Source organism: Carassius auratus, chromosome 15 (genome assembly GCF_003368295.1).
Source record: "Carassius auratus strain Wakin chromosome 15, ASM336829v1, whole genome shotgun sequence".
Lineage (NCBI taxonomy): Eukaryota > Metazoa > Chordata > Actinopteri > Cypriniformes > Cyprinidae > Carassius > Carassius auratus.
Window position 1 is genome coordinate 5,112,564 of NC_039257.1, and position 15,404 is coordinate 5,127,967.

At 39.7% G+C, this 15,404-nt stretch overlaps 1 pseudogene; it reads right to left on the minus strand.

Moving 5' to 3' along the window:
* The window catches only part of LOC113114809 (RNA-binding protein Musashi homolog 2-like), a 244,357-nt pseudogene that overhangs the window by 47,478 nt on the left and 181,475 nt on the right, over positions 1-15,404 (minus strand).

Below are 15,404 nucleotides of genomic sequence, written 5' to 3' on the forward strand. Positions count from 1 at the left end.
TTACATTTTCCTCTTCATTTAGTACTATAATGCAGAGCCCTGCTCTGGTGAGGGTCGGTTAGGGATTTTGTGGGGCTGCAAGCGGAGCTGGCTGAATATCAATAACATATTTCATGCGGGCCCGGCGAGGATGCTTCATCAAGTCAAATTACGGGCAGGACGACCTCTCCTGCAGCTTCACCCATTAGCTGCCATTCGCATTCTACACCAGGCATCAAACGATTTATTTGCTTCAGTTACTTTCAGCAGACGATCAATCTCACAGTAATTATCTCTTGTCATTGGAGCTGGTTGTAGGGGGCGGGGGGGGATGGTTGAAGTTTGAGAGGGGGGAGATGAGAGGCGGGTATTCTTGTCTGTTTCTACGTTTCCTGTCCTCTTGACACACGTCAAATCTACAGAAAAACGTCAAGACAAGCTCTTGCTGGTGTCGGGATGACGGCTCTGGTGTTTGACGGGTTCCATCGCTCGTCTCTGTGATAGCACACACGTGTCATATCCATGAAGACTCTGAAGCGGGGCTCCCAGCAGAAATGGAGAGGAGTTTCAACTGGCATGGCATTCGTGGAGCCGCTAGCAGAGCGTGGCGACGTTAATGCGAGCGCAGTGCCAGCATCAGAGCGCCAGTCCCAGTGCTCTCTCCGACAAGCTCTTTCAATGGGCTGTTGCCTCTCCCTGTCCGCCTGTTCCAACATTATGATTTGGCATTTTGTTCTCAGAGTTTACAGTTATGCACTTGTTTCACGCCATCAAGCCCAGCATCGATGCTTTAAGCTTGAACACACATATTTACGAGTATCATTCTGAAACGACCATTTGTCTCCGAGGTCAGCATGAGACAACATTTTCTCTAAAATCACATTCAGTGCGTAACTGGATCTAGAGCCAGTGAGCACAGAATTTTCTAATAATTCAATATAATTTTACACTAATAAAAGTCACTGTTAATATTTAGATTTTAAAATATAAAAAAAATTCTAATTTGATATTTAATTTGTTATTTATTTAAATATAATGTACTATACAATGTAACATATTTTTGTACATGTGTTTTGAGTTATTTTATTGTACATACAGAAAAACATTGTTAACTTACAAATAAATTAATAAAATGTTCTACATTTTTTCTTTATTTTTGTGGACACATGGTTAGCGAACAAGACCCAACCATTAGGTATTTTTAAAATCAACATGAAATCAAATTTGAACCCATTTACATTAATAATAAACATCCCTGGTCATACCTTCAATGATTTCGTGGTGCACATTATTCCAAAGAATAAAATGTTATTTACTTTTTGACCCTCTAATTTTCAACCCTTCTTCTACAATCACTAGTCATATATAGATCACAGTGAGCTACCTGTGCTGGTCTGTATGTAATACCCGCTTTTCACAATCCAATCAATTCCTGTTGGCTAAAATAAAACCCCGTCGACATTTTTTTTAAGCTGCATTATAGAAGTAAAATGGTCTGAATGCAGATTCATGCTGATTTGAAATTAGCACCCCATTCAATGATCAGATCACAGCACTGACTGACAGTGTTAATGTATGAATAATTGTAAGCAGGAAATTGAGATGACACTTACTCAGCATGCCCATTCCCAGCATAAAGGCGTCCATGGTGTAGGGCAGACCTCTGGCTCTCCCCCGCGTCCCTGGAGGAAACATCACTTCCTTCGGCTGGGCCTTCTTACATTCTACCTGTGGATGGAGCACAAAAGATGTTGTTTGAGTACTAATAAGACCACTTATTGCATCAAGGTACTGTCCGACTATTACAAATGTCCTGCCCACATGACATAAGAACAGTTTTGTTCATATCTGGCTTGTGTCACCTTGCAGATAAACTAATCAAGAGTTCTAATAAGGGAAATATATATCTCGTTAGATTAATAAAAGGGACTAAAACAAACACTCTGTTCAGACTGTAAAATCAGTGTTTGTGCATCTCAGTTGGTAGTCTTGTTGCTGTAGTTTTTTTGAGAGAGCACTTTTGATGTTTACATGTCTTCGGGCAGAAGAATAAGTTCTTTAAAAAAAAAAGTAGTTTTTATTTTTGTTTCTTTATCATTCCCCTACTGTTTTGCCACTCCAATCTGGTCCTCATCATCAAACTATTTCTACCCAGGACACTTCCCCCTGATCACCCCCCCAACCTGCTCCCTGCCGCCTTCTACTGATAATTTTCCTGCTGTGCTGACTGACATTTTGCCCTCCTCCACAATGCACGGTTAAAAGTCTGTTCGTGACAGAACACACAGAGTGGGCGTCAAGATTGACAGACAAACTGCAAACACAGGCATCAAAATTAAGTACAGGTCCAGAATGAAGCATCCATGGGTTTGCAGTACTGACACGGTAAGAAATATCAACCCTAACACTGTGCACGGTGTCGTGCTCACAATGTGTCAACAAAGCCTCAACAACCTGAGAGATGCAGCCGCTCTTTATTGAAGCCCAATGAAAACACAGATGACCGGGAGGGTATGTAGTTTCTGACAGACTGATTACTGGTGCATGTATACATTCCATCGTGCACACACTGCCTAGGGTAAGTTTAGTGGTAAATGCACATAACCGGCTTATAGGGACTGACTATGAGCACTATTGTAGGGCATAGTAGACAATCTGTCCTCACCATGTCAACCTCTATTTGTCCATTTATATTATAGACGCTTGCCTGCTCTTCTCTGGAGCTTCAGTTAGACTTGCTAACAGCAAATGCACACTACAAGAAAGAATTTCAGCACCCTTTCATATATTAATTATGTGATTTAAAACACTTGAATGTTAATGAATGAATGTTAAATTAATAGAATGATCTAAAATGTGGGCTTTCAAACTGGTATGTGAAAATAGCATATTTTCTAAGCGGTACATGCTATTTACACTAAGTGAAAATAGCAAAAGATTGTGTTTACACTGGGTTAAAATATATTCATATTAAAGGATATTCAGCTATTTATACTACTTATTGCCAAAAATTATCTGCACCTCAGTATTGTAGTACATTACAAAACAGTATGCAATAATAATGTATTGAGTGTAAATTATAATTTTAATTCAAATGGATGGCACCTTATTTGGACAATATAAGCCCTGCCTACACCTACCCTAACCCTACCTGATATTTAATTTTCCACTTTTTGATAATTTCCTTCATTTGTATTGACAAATAAATGCCTTTCTGATGTGATATGAGATTTGAAAAGGCTGAAAAAAGTATGCAAAAGGTCGGTAAATCATGTCAAAAATGACTACAGAATACGCTTCTACGCCACTGGAGCTGTTGGTAGATGATCGTCTTTTGTAGGGTTGACTAGCCCAATCACATATTGGTTGGCAGAGCTAGTGTTAATAAAGATTTGGATTAGAGAATAGCATGTATTATACAAAAAACAAACAAACAAACAAAAAATTATTTATATAAAACAAAATTGGTCTAAATAAATAAAGTTTGGGATAAGTTAGAGAATACAGTGAATTATACAAATGAAAAAATAAAGAAAAAGAAATAAAACAAAATATAATTGACTGAATGTGTGCAAGGCAACAAGATTTGGTCGTGCAGGTGTATGTTGCCTAAATTTGTCTATTTCTTTTCCACTATCCCAGCTGTTCTAACACATCAGATCTTCCAGACACATACGTGATGTGCATAATCTTATGGTCCATTTTAATTGGCAAAGCCCGAAATATTCAAAATTAATAAATTAATACCTTCGGAAAACTGGCAGAGCTCTTCTAAATTAATTAATCCACCCAGCATGCATCACATCAAGCTAGGTGACTGTATGACAGTATGTTGACCTTGATGTTAACGGCAAGAGAAAATATCCTCGAATTTCATCACCTAAAGATAAAGGAAATCCAGATATCTGTTCAAGATAACGCCTCCATTCTCTCAAATGACCTTATATGTCAACAAATGCACTAAAAGAAAGCTGTATTTTCACGCTTTGAGCAGGCTAACAAACTTCAGACGTCGCAATGCAAACACTGTGGTCTCTTTTCCAAAAATGAGCACATAAACCAACAAGCACTCGCAATCAGTATTCAGGTCCTCAGGACTTCTCCAAATACAACATGCCTTCATTAGGCGCTGGCACTAAAGAGAGAGCGCGCGTGTGTGTGTGTAAGTGTGATGCGTGTAATTATGTCAGTGTGTGGTTTCAGTGATGAGGCCTGCAATCTCTGTGTGTTGCTAATAGGCAAGGAAAGACTGGCTTCCAATCTGACTGTCATCATTGGGCATTTAAGAGCCATGACTACGGCTTCACATTATTACTTAACTAATTACCCTCGTCAGTTGAGGTAGGCCAATGATGAGCTCCCTACCCTTGTTAATGAAACTACGAAGGCCCGTGGCTAATGACCTGAGAGCACAGGGCAGCTCCGTTATCACGCCTGCACAGGGGGAGAAAGACGACGAGAGGAGGAAAGGACAGGAGGGACAACTGTTGGGGATGTCTACACTTTGGACCAAATCGGGGCATTGACTTTGAAACAAAGACCAACTGAAAACCTCAAAATGAAATGAAGCCCTCTTTGTGTGAAATATCAAGGCATCATGAACTTTTGCATATGAAAAGTTGCATGGTGCTGTTAATGTGGGACTTAAATTGAAATGAAAAAATAATTCAAATATGAATTTAATAAAGTATTAAAAATAATTACAAAATACATTTTTATACAAATATTTTATATATAAATATATATATATTTTTACAAATTCAATATTAAATAATATAATACTCAACAGATAATCTACTGTAAGTAAAATATAAGTATTCAAATATTTCTATTTATATTCATACTTGAATGCATATGAATGTCTGAATTTTTTAGCTTTCTAGAGTGAACTGAATATAACTTTAGTTATATTTCAGGGGGTACATCTTCTAATGGAAGGATGACACTAAAATTGGCTTAATAAAATAAAGTTTTCATGTAAATTTGTGTTCTTGTTTTTTTTTATAAAAGCAATAAGCAACTTAGTAAATACATAGTAAATACAGAAATGGTTGCTGGGATGTCTGTGCATGTTGTGCAAAGTACTTTTGCCACATCTAAATTCATAATAACGTCTCTTGTTACTCACTGCTTAATTATATAATGTTTAGAATTATTTGTATAATGACTAATTAATGAAGGCTAAGTGTTAGCAAACGTTTTATTTGTTCATTTAGCCCTGCCACCTGTCTAATGACCACACCGCCACACGGAGCCCAACAGAGACTTCAAGGTGTTTATGTGTGTGTGAATGCAATCAAAACTCCATAATATCTCTCATCTATTGTTCACCCCAGAGAGCAGGTTAAGTGGAAGTCCAGGCTGGAAAGGATGACAGCAGAGATGAGAACAGGGTGCTTCCACTCGCCTTGCTAATTGTCGGGAAATCATGAGCGGGTACACGGTACCGGTGGGCTGGAGCAAATGTGGCCATTAGTGTCTGTGTCCCTGGCAGAGCCGGTGTGAGCGGGCGAGAGGTGTGAGACAGGATCGATCAGCTCCAGAGAACACACACGCAGCTTATTAGCCGGCTGGTTAGGGATAGATTAGATCCAATCTGCTAATCTGCTGCCCTGACCTTGTGAAAAGAAATGTCACTCACACTAAAAACTTCAGCCACCAGTTTTGACTTTGAAAAGGGAGTGATTTCACAAAGAATCAGCACAGGCTGATGACTGCTGGGATACCAGACACACAAGCCAATATTTCATAAATGTAGATCAGAAGCATCACTAAAAAGATATATACATGCATAAAATATATACCACTATTCAAGTTATAATATAATTTAAAACACAATAATAATAATAATAATAATATATTTTTTAAATAATTTTATTTTATTCATTTGTTGGCTGGAGCATTTTCTTTGTCAGAGCATTGAGTAATCCAGGATTGATACTAGTTTCCTCATAAAAAATAATAAAAAAATAAATAATAATAAATAGAAAAGGCAATGTTCCTGATTGAGATAAATCCTGAAAATGAACTTTCTGCAATTTAAATGAAAATCAGAATTAGCATAATCATATTGCAATAATAGACAAGCATGTGTGGCAGACAAAGAGAATCAATAATCTGAAAATGTTCACTTTGAATAATCCACTGTGAAAAGAAAGAAAGAATGACAAAACACAAGACGGTTAAATTTTGCTCCTTAAAGCAGATTTGCTTCTCTTTCAGTGAGAGTGAGAGAAAAAAGCATTCTCCTCTGACAGGGAGAATAAAGAAGAAGTGAATCAGAAAGCTGATTCATTCACTCCAACTCTTTTCTACTTTCAGAACTGCAGAACTGCAAAAAGCCTGCCTTACTCTCCAGAGTTTGGGATCACATAATGCCTGACATGAAAGGCACTTAACCAAACAAATAAATATGCATTCTTAACAGGCAGAGACCTGCGAAACAGGGACACCTTCATGAGCCCTGCCGCACTGAGATTGTCACAATGATGGAGTTAGAATTCCCTGCGCCTGCTGTATATCTGAGGTGGGCTGCCTGAGGAATCAGTCTTATTTCCACCCTCCGTACCACTTGAGATCGTTCATAAAGCCAGACAGAGAGGCAAATTGACTGGACCCCCCTTTTTCAGACATCCATTTTTCATCTCTGATATTGAGCTTGAAAAACACTTTTCATGTCCCGACAGCAAATAAAGCAGGTCAAAAGAAGAGGCTTCTCAATGCTATAGGAACAACATAGTTTTAATTTAATGTTTCCAAACTGAATCCATCAGTGGTTTAAAGAACCAATATCCGATTAACTTACTCAACCATTATGTTGAGTTGAATTCTGTATCTTTACATAATTCATGAATACATATGGTTAAAGATCAACATTTGCACTTTTTAAATTAAAAATTAGTTTAATCTTTTTTTTTTTGTAAACAGCATTTGAAAGATTTTCAATATAATTGTGCATATGTTTTTATGTTTGCTGGCCCTGTAAGAATGGGAATGTGTGATTTTTGCAGCATACGGCACGCACAGGGGAAGCTAACACATATTTACATTGAATGTGGAAGCAACTGTTCTCAAGTAGATATACACATTTCAAACCTCAAGCTGTCTCTAACAGGCCCAGTACAGTATGTGTGTGTGTCTGCCTGTCTCACATCGAATACAGAATATTAAAATGTTATCACGGTTTTCTCAGTGAACTCCTGTTACATCACTGCGCAAGAGGTCACACCGTATGCGGCATCTTGTTTGTACAGTTCCCAGAGATACAACAGACATGAGAGGAAAGGGGGAGAGAAAAAAGAAAACAACCCCCTGCTCTTTTGCCCAGAGGCACCAGAACTCTCGGCTTAACACTAAGGCATAATTCATCGCAACTTGAATTAAATTACATTGGAGACTTGGGGCTCCTGTACATTATTGATACACTTACAGCTATTCCATCTGACACAGAAATCTATATTCGCCAAAAAAAAAAAAAAAGAAAGCCTGTCAGAGGCTATTTATGCCTCCCAAACTGAATGTCTGTTTTAACAACGTGTTAAAGTGAGAACTCTGGTAAGCACATACAGATAAAGAAGGGGAAAAAACCGAAGACTCAGAATAACGACTTTGCTCTGGTGTAATTTAAAGAGTGAAACGCAACCTTACACAATGATTCTGATCCTGCATCTACCAAACAATACCTACTTTTTTCCATCGTAGTGTGTTTTCACCCCTACCTCCCTTCAACTGCATGACATTCCCTAACAGTGTTGTATTTGACAAGATCAATTAAAAAGTTCCAATAAATGATGGGAGAAAAAAAAAAAGCTTCTGGATTTTTGATGATATAACAACACAGTAAAACTTGAGTTATTCATTGTTTAAGACACTGTTATGAATATTTTAATGAGTAAACAAAACAACATTTCCGTGGAATGACACCTGTCGCTCTGCTTTCTTATTATCTTTATCTATATGCGAACACACACACACACACACACACACGTTTGTTTTTGTGAAAAGTGGGGACATCCCAGAGGCGTAATGGTTTTTATAATGTAGAAATTGTATATTCTATCGCCCTTCACCAACCCTACCCCTAACCCTAACCCTCACAGGAAACTTTGTGAATTTTTACTTTCTAAAAAAACTCATTCTGTATGATTTATAAGCATTTTGAAAAATGGGGACATGGGTTATGTCCTCATAAGACACCCTATCCTTGTAATACCTGTGTCATACCCATGTCATTATACAAAGTTGTGTCCTGATATGTCACAAAAACATGCCCCCACCCACACACACACACTCGCACCCTTTTTTCTCTGATTTCATCCTCCCTTCTATTTAAGCAGCGAATGTGCTGAATCTCCTCCTTTCTTTGTTGTGACATTTCCAGATCTCGGAGAGCTCTCCGGAAACAGCCCGCTCCATTACAACTGGCTGAATTACTGTAATCTTTTCAAATATCACAATCCCCTTCCATTAGCCCAACCTACTCTTAAGATACTGTGGCAGGAGTGTGTAAATACATCTATAGTCACTGCGCACAGAGCGACAATAAACATCTATTAGATAAAAAGGCCTAAACAGATCTGGGTGATTAGAGAGTCCGACAAATAAACAGACACGCGTTGAAACTTGGTACGCGGCTGCTAAATGAAGCAGGCATGGAAGCACACTAACTCTGCACGGTCACCGCTGTTTGCGCCACATCTTGAAGAAAGCTTCAGAGAGCATCCGAGCCTTCAGGCCAAAAAAAAGAAGAGGGCGGGGAAAATAGGAGTCATTTTCTCCCATCCTGAAGTGACACTTTTTTCCCTCTTCTCTCCTCACAGTGGTAGATTATCTTGCAATGATAGCGCAGGCCGGGGCCTCAGCACAGCAAGGCAGACACTAAATTGGCCTGCTGACACACTCTGCACTTATCATACATGCTAATGGCCCGGCTCGCTGTGGGCAGGCGGCAATCCTGGCTGGGCAGCCGGGGCACACTGAGAGAGGAGTGGTGGGAACGGTAACAGAAATGAGAGCAACAACCTCCACACTGCCGGCAGGAGGCAAGGGCACTGCCAGAGAGGACATGAACACAGAATTCACATCATTCTGCTGCAGGGACTCATGGGTCTGGTGCAGCAGTGCGCTTTACTTTAAGGGCAAGGAGGGTATTGACAGAGTACTTGATCGCTTAATAACAGGCGGCTGAAGGAAAGGATTCGTTCCTGAATATGATGTGATGAGAGATGACTTATGCAGTCCATTAGGGTTGGGTGATGTCTACAAAATTGGCATCGGACAATATCTTCAGGCTCAACATCGCGATGTCTATTAGCCCATCGGCGATGGATGATGGCATCGTCTATCCGCCCAACCCAACAGTCCATACATGATTCCCAGAGGGAGAGAGTGAGGCAGTGATAGAGAATCAAAAAGAGAGCGCGAGATAACATGTGCAGTCATATGTCCATGAGAACTCCCAGAGAGAGGGTTTGCATGGGGTCAGGATACAGTCACTTCTTCCATGGTGCCAAACAGCCACCAGACTATAAATAACACTTCCTGGCTGGGACCTAAAATTAGCACGCTATTGAATGCTCCCTCACTCAGCTGTGGGTCACAATGCTCCAACCTCCCACAAGTCGATTAGTGAGACTGGGTACTTGTTTATTTTTAGTTTTAAGGGTTTTAAATGGGAGTGCTTTCATTAGTATATTATACGTTGGCTGTTAGCATTTGCCACGGTAAAGGTCATTTCCACTATGAAGTCAACTTTTAAATCCCAATAAAAGAAGTGTGTGTGTTTTTATGTATGTGTGTGTGTGTATACACACACACACACACACACAGTATATGGATATTTAATAATATTTTTAGCGATTGGAATTCATTTTTCCATCTATAAAAATATGTATATAATATAACCTCAAATTAGTATTACAATTCTGTGATGTTTGAAGTTGAAAAGTTGCCACATGACAGGAATGACCCATAATGACCCCTCTAACTACAGTAGAAACTATAGACTCCAAACTTTCCTTTCAGCTCCAGTGCCTCTTCTGAAGGCATTGTCCAATGGACAAACTGCAGAGACAGTGCTGAAGTCATCCCGGCGCTTTATAGCTTTCCAGGTGATTTCAACCACTTATCCAACACAGTCGGCTCACGTTCACACAGTATTCCTTCATGACATACAGCACAGTGGGGGATAAAAGTCTCTGGAATTCCTGATAAAACAGAGAATGTTTGAAATGGGACTTCAGAAATAAGCTCCCACACAGACGTAACAGGATATTATGATTTTGATCGTGCTGTTCGAAAGGGATGGAAAATAGTCAAAACAACCATTAGGGTCTGTCTATTAATAGTGATTCCCAACCATATCTGCTCAATCTGGAACTAATCGCGCTGTGCTTTAGTTTAATTGTTTTCATTGATAAAATAATCAAGCGATAATATCTGTTCAGTTCGCTAAATGATTTACTTCTGAAGTGGAATTACATTTCAAATTGATCTCTAAAGAGTTCACTTCAAGGTACTCTCGATCCATCAGAACCTCTTTGTGTGGGATCGAACCTGCCTGCTGGATGCTACATTCCTGTCTCCAAGCATGTGGATCAAGGAAATGTCTTCTGAATGTATAATGTCTGGCTGCATTTCCAGGCCAAATATCAAATGAGCTGATCAGTAAGCCTGGGGTCTGTTGAGACCTCCACCGGTCCAGCTTTCCAGTTCCTGGAACCATTTAGGGTCATTTATGGATATTCAGGGCCCTGGCAGCTCGAGAGTGGCCTTACTGGGTCAACAGAGCCTCTCTATAAACAGCTACTGAGCCTGGCTCGCTCTCTGCTCCACAGCCTGGGGTCGAGGGTCACAGATGGTGCCTCTGAAGATGGCGGCTCACCAAGCAGGAAGTCGACGTACAAAGCTGGCATTTCCACAAGCAGAGGGAGATCATTACGGCCGCTGTACAAAATATTCATGATAATAACAATATTACCATGGTCGAATTAGCAAGTCAAATATGCACACAGGCCTGCTAGCAGACGAGGCTTCAGAGACCACTTTGATCTTGTTGGCAAAAGCAACTTGATGATGGCAATTGAAATCAGTAAGAAGAGCAAAAGAGAGCAAAAGGAAGCACGGGTTTCTGCCCAACACGCCTTGACCTTTTTCTTGATTTTTAAGCCTTTCGTTCCATGCGCATCATCTGAGAAATGATCTGAACTGAGAGACCATGACAAAGCTGTCATTTTAAGTAAATGTTTTCCCTTCGCCGCATTTATCTTTTTCTTAAACCTTCTTGACTGATATTAGCCATGCAAGTAATTCTCCAATGGCCCAATTTAAGCCAGCCAGTTGATCAACAGCGAGGTTCCTGTTATGAGACGCTGGGGGAAACATGTTAAAAGAAGAAAAGAAATCTAGGCTTTCTCTAGACGCTCACTGAATAATGAGAACATTTGATGCAATATCATACAAAAATCAATGGAGAGACAGGAGAGGCTGGTCTCATAGTGTTGTCATGTTTAGAATGGAATACTGGGATACACGGTGTCATCAGCAAGGTTGGAAAAGCTATTTGGAAACTGCAATTGAAACTACTATTACTATAGTACTTTAAACTGTGGACAGAATTTTGAAATATAAAAAAAACATTTATCTCTCAATTAGGGTCATATAAAAAAAAGACTACCGTAAACACTATATAAAAAATAAAAATAAAAAAAAAAAAACACGAAGTCTGATTACAAAACAAGTGATTCTAGAGTCTGTTCTTTAATGAACAGCAAAAAAAAAAAAAAAGTTACTGTTTTTAATTTGTTTAAATCAATGTCCTGTATAATTTTCCAGCATTAAAGAAAGATTTATTTTTTATATTTAATAAGCAAAATTGACATAACTGAAATGTACCCAAATTAATTTGAATCGAATTCAATCAAGAATTGATAGACAAACAAACAAACACAAAACAAACAGTTTTGGTAACAAATGAGCTACTGTGATGCTAATGAATCAACATAGCCACATTTGGCTAGTTAACTCCCCAACGCTGATCATCAACGCCACAAATCAGTACTGAGCTGGATCTCATGGAAAACTCCTGGAGGCTCATGGTTCTCAGTGGTTTGTAAGTATAAGTAACTGAACTTAACTGACAGCGCTGACCTTCATTAAAAATCTTGCTAACTGGCTGTCATGTAGAATGACACCGGGGTTGTCCTCATTTCGTGATTCTTCACGATCACTGCGAGCTGCATCTGTGGCTCGCCTGCAGAAGCCTCAAGGTTAGGAACCGTGTCCCTCTGCTGTCTTTCATTCTCAAAAGCTTGGCAAGACATGGAGAAATCTAATACGAACTGTAGCAGCAAACATAAAATCGCAGGACAGGGCATCAGGTGCCCAGATGCAAGAGGCACCCAGGCTTTGATTTTTAAATCTTCTTTCAATCTTTTGCACCACACACTTTTAACAAGCCCCCAGAATGACTGCCAGATCCTTTCCCAGTCTTCCCTGGATGAGGGAATTGCAACGGGGCAAGAGAGACAGGACTTTACTCCCAGCCTGGCAGACAGGGATCCAAGACACAATTTCATGGTTTGTGGCCAGTGCACACCAGTGACTCCTCATCCACTTGAAAGCAGGCTGGGATAGGGATGACACCCCCCGCCCACGCACACATGCACCCAGCAGCCCTGTCACCCTCACTGTACCCTGCCCATTATAAGCACCCATTCTGCTTCCAGCATCAAATATTAATCCCGGCCCCCGAATTGAAAAATTGCAAAGAGGTGAAAGCAACTCACCATTTTATTATTGATTTCGTGAAAATGAATCTCGCAGACCTTTTCCACCACATCCTCGTTCTCGAAAGTTACAAAGCCGAATCCTGTGAAGAGGGATAGGATGGGAGAGAGAAAACAAGGGAAGGGGGGGGGGGGGACAGCTCATGATTGAAGTGAACCAACACAGAAGCAGTTAAATGAACAGGAAAAAAGCAACAAATATCTGTTGATTGCTATTATCATATGAAGAAGGCATAAATGAGCCATTGAGTCGTGCAGCAATCTTCGTTTTATCTGGTCCTAATGCCATGCAAATTATGTATCTAGTACAGAGCAGGAACTCTTTTGCTGTTAAAATGATGAAGTCCTGGGCACTATTAAAATAGCTTTGAGTCTGCTCCTCAGAGATGGAGGAAGCTCAAAGCTGTTTTAATGGGATTTGTAGAGCCAGCCAGCATCTGAATTCCATTACCAAATATTTGATGTTTCTTTGCGAGTTTTTCAATACGTGACACGCTATTTTTCCTCATTCCTAAGTGCCTCTACTGAGGATCCATTTTAACCTCACAGAGCACAACAGAGCCACACAATCCATGAGGAATGGGGAAAATCCAGTGATTAAAAAAAAATGCATAAACGCACTGAGATGGAGTCTCAAACTAGATATCAATGTATGCGAACAGAATACTGATATTTTGACACATGCTCATATAAACACGACCAGGGGGCAAAAAAAGATCTGAAACCAAGGAGGGACATATTATAAGCTCTAATCAGCTTCGATCATGAATTTTAATCAAGTGACAAATGCCCAGTAGATGCTTGCTATTTTCAACTAAAGTTTACATTTAATGAAATGTCATGTGGTGTAAACATGAAATAAAAAGAAAAAAAAAATCCTTACAACTTTAATACATGTGGGTGTATATATATGCAGTTTTGTCACAATATTTGTAATGATGCTATTACTTATAACATAGTAATTTATATCATCATTTTCCAAAGATAATTTGCAATGTTACTAATAATATATTAAAAGTCTATTTAATACAGAAATGAAAAACATGCTCATTATAGCAAGCATTGCACCTCATTATACAAGAGGTGTATGCAAGTAATTTTATATAAATTTGAATAATGCAATAGATATAACAAAACATTTGTAACTGACTACAAGATACTTTCTTTTTCTCACACCATGACCAAATAAAACTTTAAAATGTAATAATAATAATAATAATAATAAAATCCCCCCTCATACAACCACACTCACACTTAATGTGCTGTGGTTTACAAGCCCTAAAGTAACAGAAACAAAATGAACAAAAATAGAGTACTTGCCCTGCTGCTTTTAGACGAGGCTTTTGGCTTTTAAGAAAGTGAGAGATAAGTCCTGGGGTCAACAGGTCGAAGAGGTTGACAGCAAACCCAAAACAGGAAGCCATGTAGCCCCTCTCAACACCAGCCGTGATAAGAGCAGATGAAGAGGCGGGAGGGATGATAAGAGGGCATGGGATAAACAAGCGGTGGCCTCTCGTCCAGTGCCGTGTGAACTCTCGGTGATTATACGTACAGTTTGTTGTGTTTGGGGAAGAAAACACTGGATGAATTATCTGCTCCCTGACTCCATGACACAGTAGAATCCACACTCCTCACCCTGCTAGGGTAAACACAGAGTTGGATGGCGTGTTGTTAAGAGTCAACAGAACGCCGTAGCTGTACTGACTGATGGGGAATTAGCTACGCTGGAACCGCATGAGGGCTTTGTATTGGGGCATGAGGTAATTAAGGGCAATTATTGTATGTACAGGCTGAAAGGGTGATCTATGGTCATTGCCACACTGTCATCTTCTCTAGAGTTGGAAGACGGCCAGTAGCCCCTCATCGACCCTTCAGCCTGGGCTTAAGCAGCTCCGAGGGTTGACATCATTGACAGGAAGTGAGTTATAGGAGCAGCCGCCCCATGGGAGGATGCTGGAACAGGATTCACAGCCAATTACCTAGTGACCTCTTCGCTCGCAATGGCTTCCTGTACAAGCCTATTAGAGCTTCCTATGACTGATCAGACCTGATGATTCGCTGCAGGCTGGAGCAGGTCCTCCCATTGCTCCACTCCCCTGACTGCTCTGCTCCACCTTTCCTAGCCCAGATCTGGGGGTGAATGAATGTAGCTGGTTGTACAGTAGAAGTACTTCATTTGATAGATGAGCTAGTCGACTCAGAGCCTTATTCATATTATTAAATACTGTCAAGTAGGCCCTCAGTTTCAGCTAATCAGAAAAGATTTGAATGGTCTGAACTGAATTCAACTGAATTGTATACCTCTATGATTCCAAACCTAAATTTCAACTTGATTTAAATTGAGTTAACACAGAATTTCAATAGAATGTTCTATAAATTGATAGAATGACAGAAAGATATATGTAGATGTATAGATAGATAGACAGGCAGACAGACTTTCAATTTAATTCAACTGAAACTCATGAATCAAAAAAAGTCTATTTATAGATTGTGAATTTTGCACAAGCCTGATTAGTCACAGGGCTTGATTGCTGCTGCCTGGTGTCCTCTGTTCATTTACAGTTCCTTTGTTCTTTGATAAAAAGGACACAGCAGGATTCATAATAAAGCTATGTTTTGTACAGTCGGGCCAACAATAAC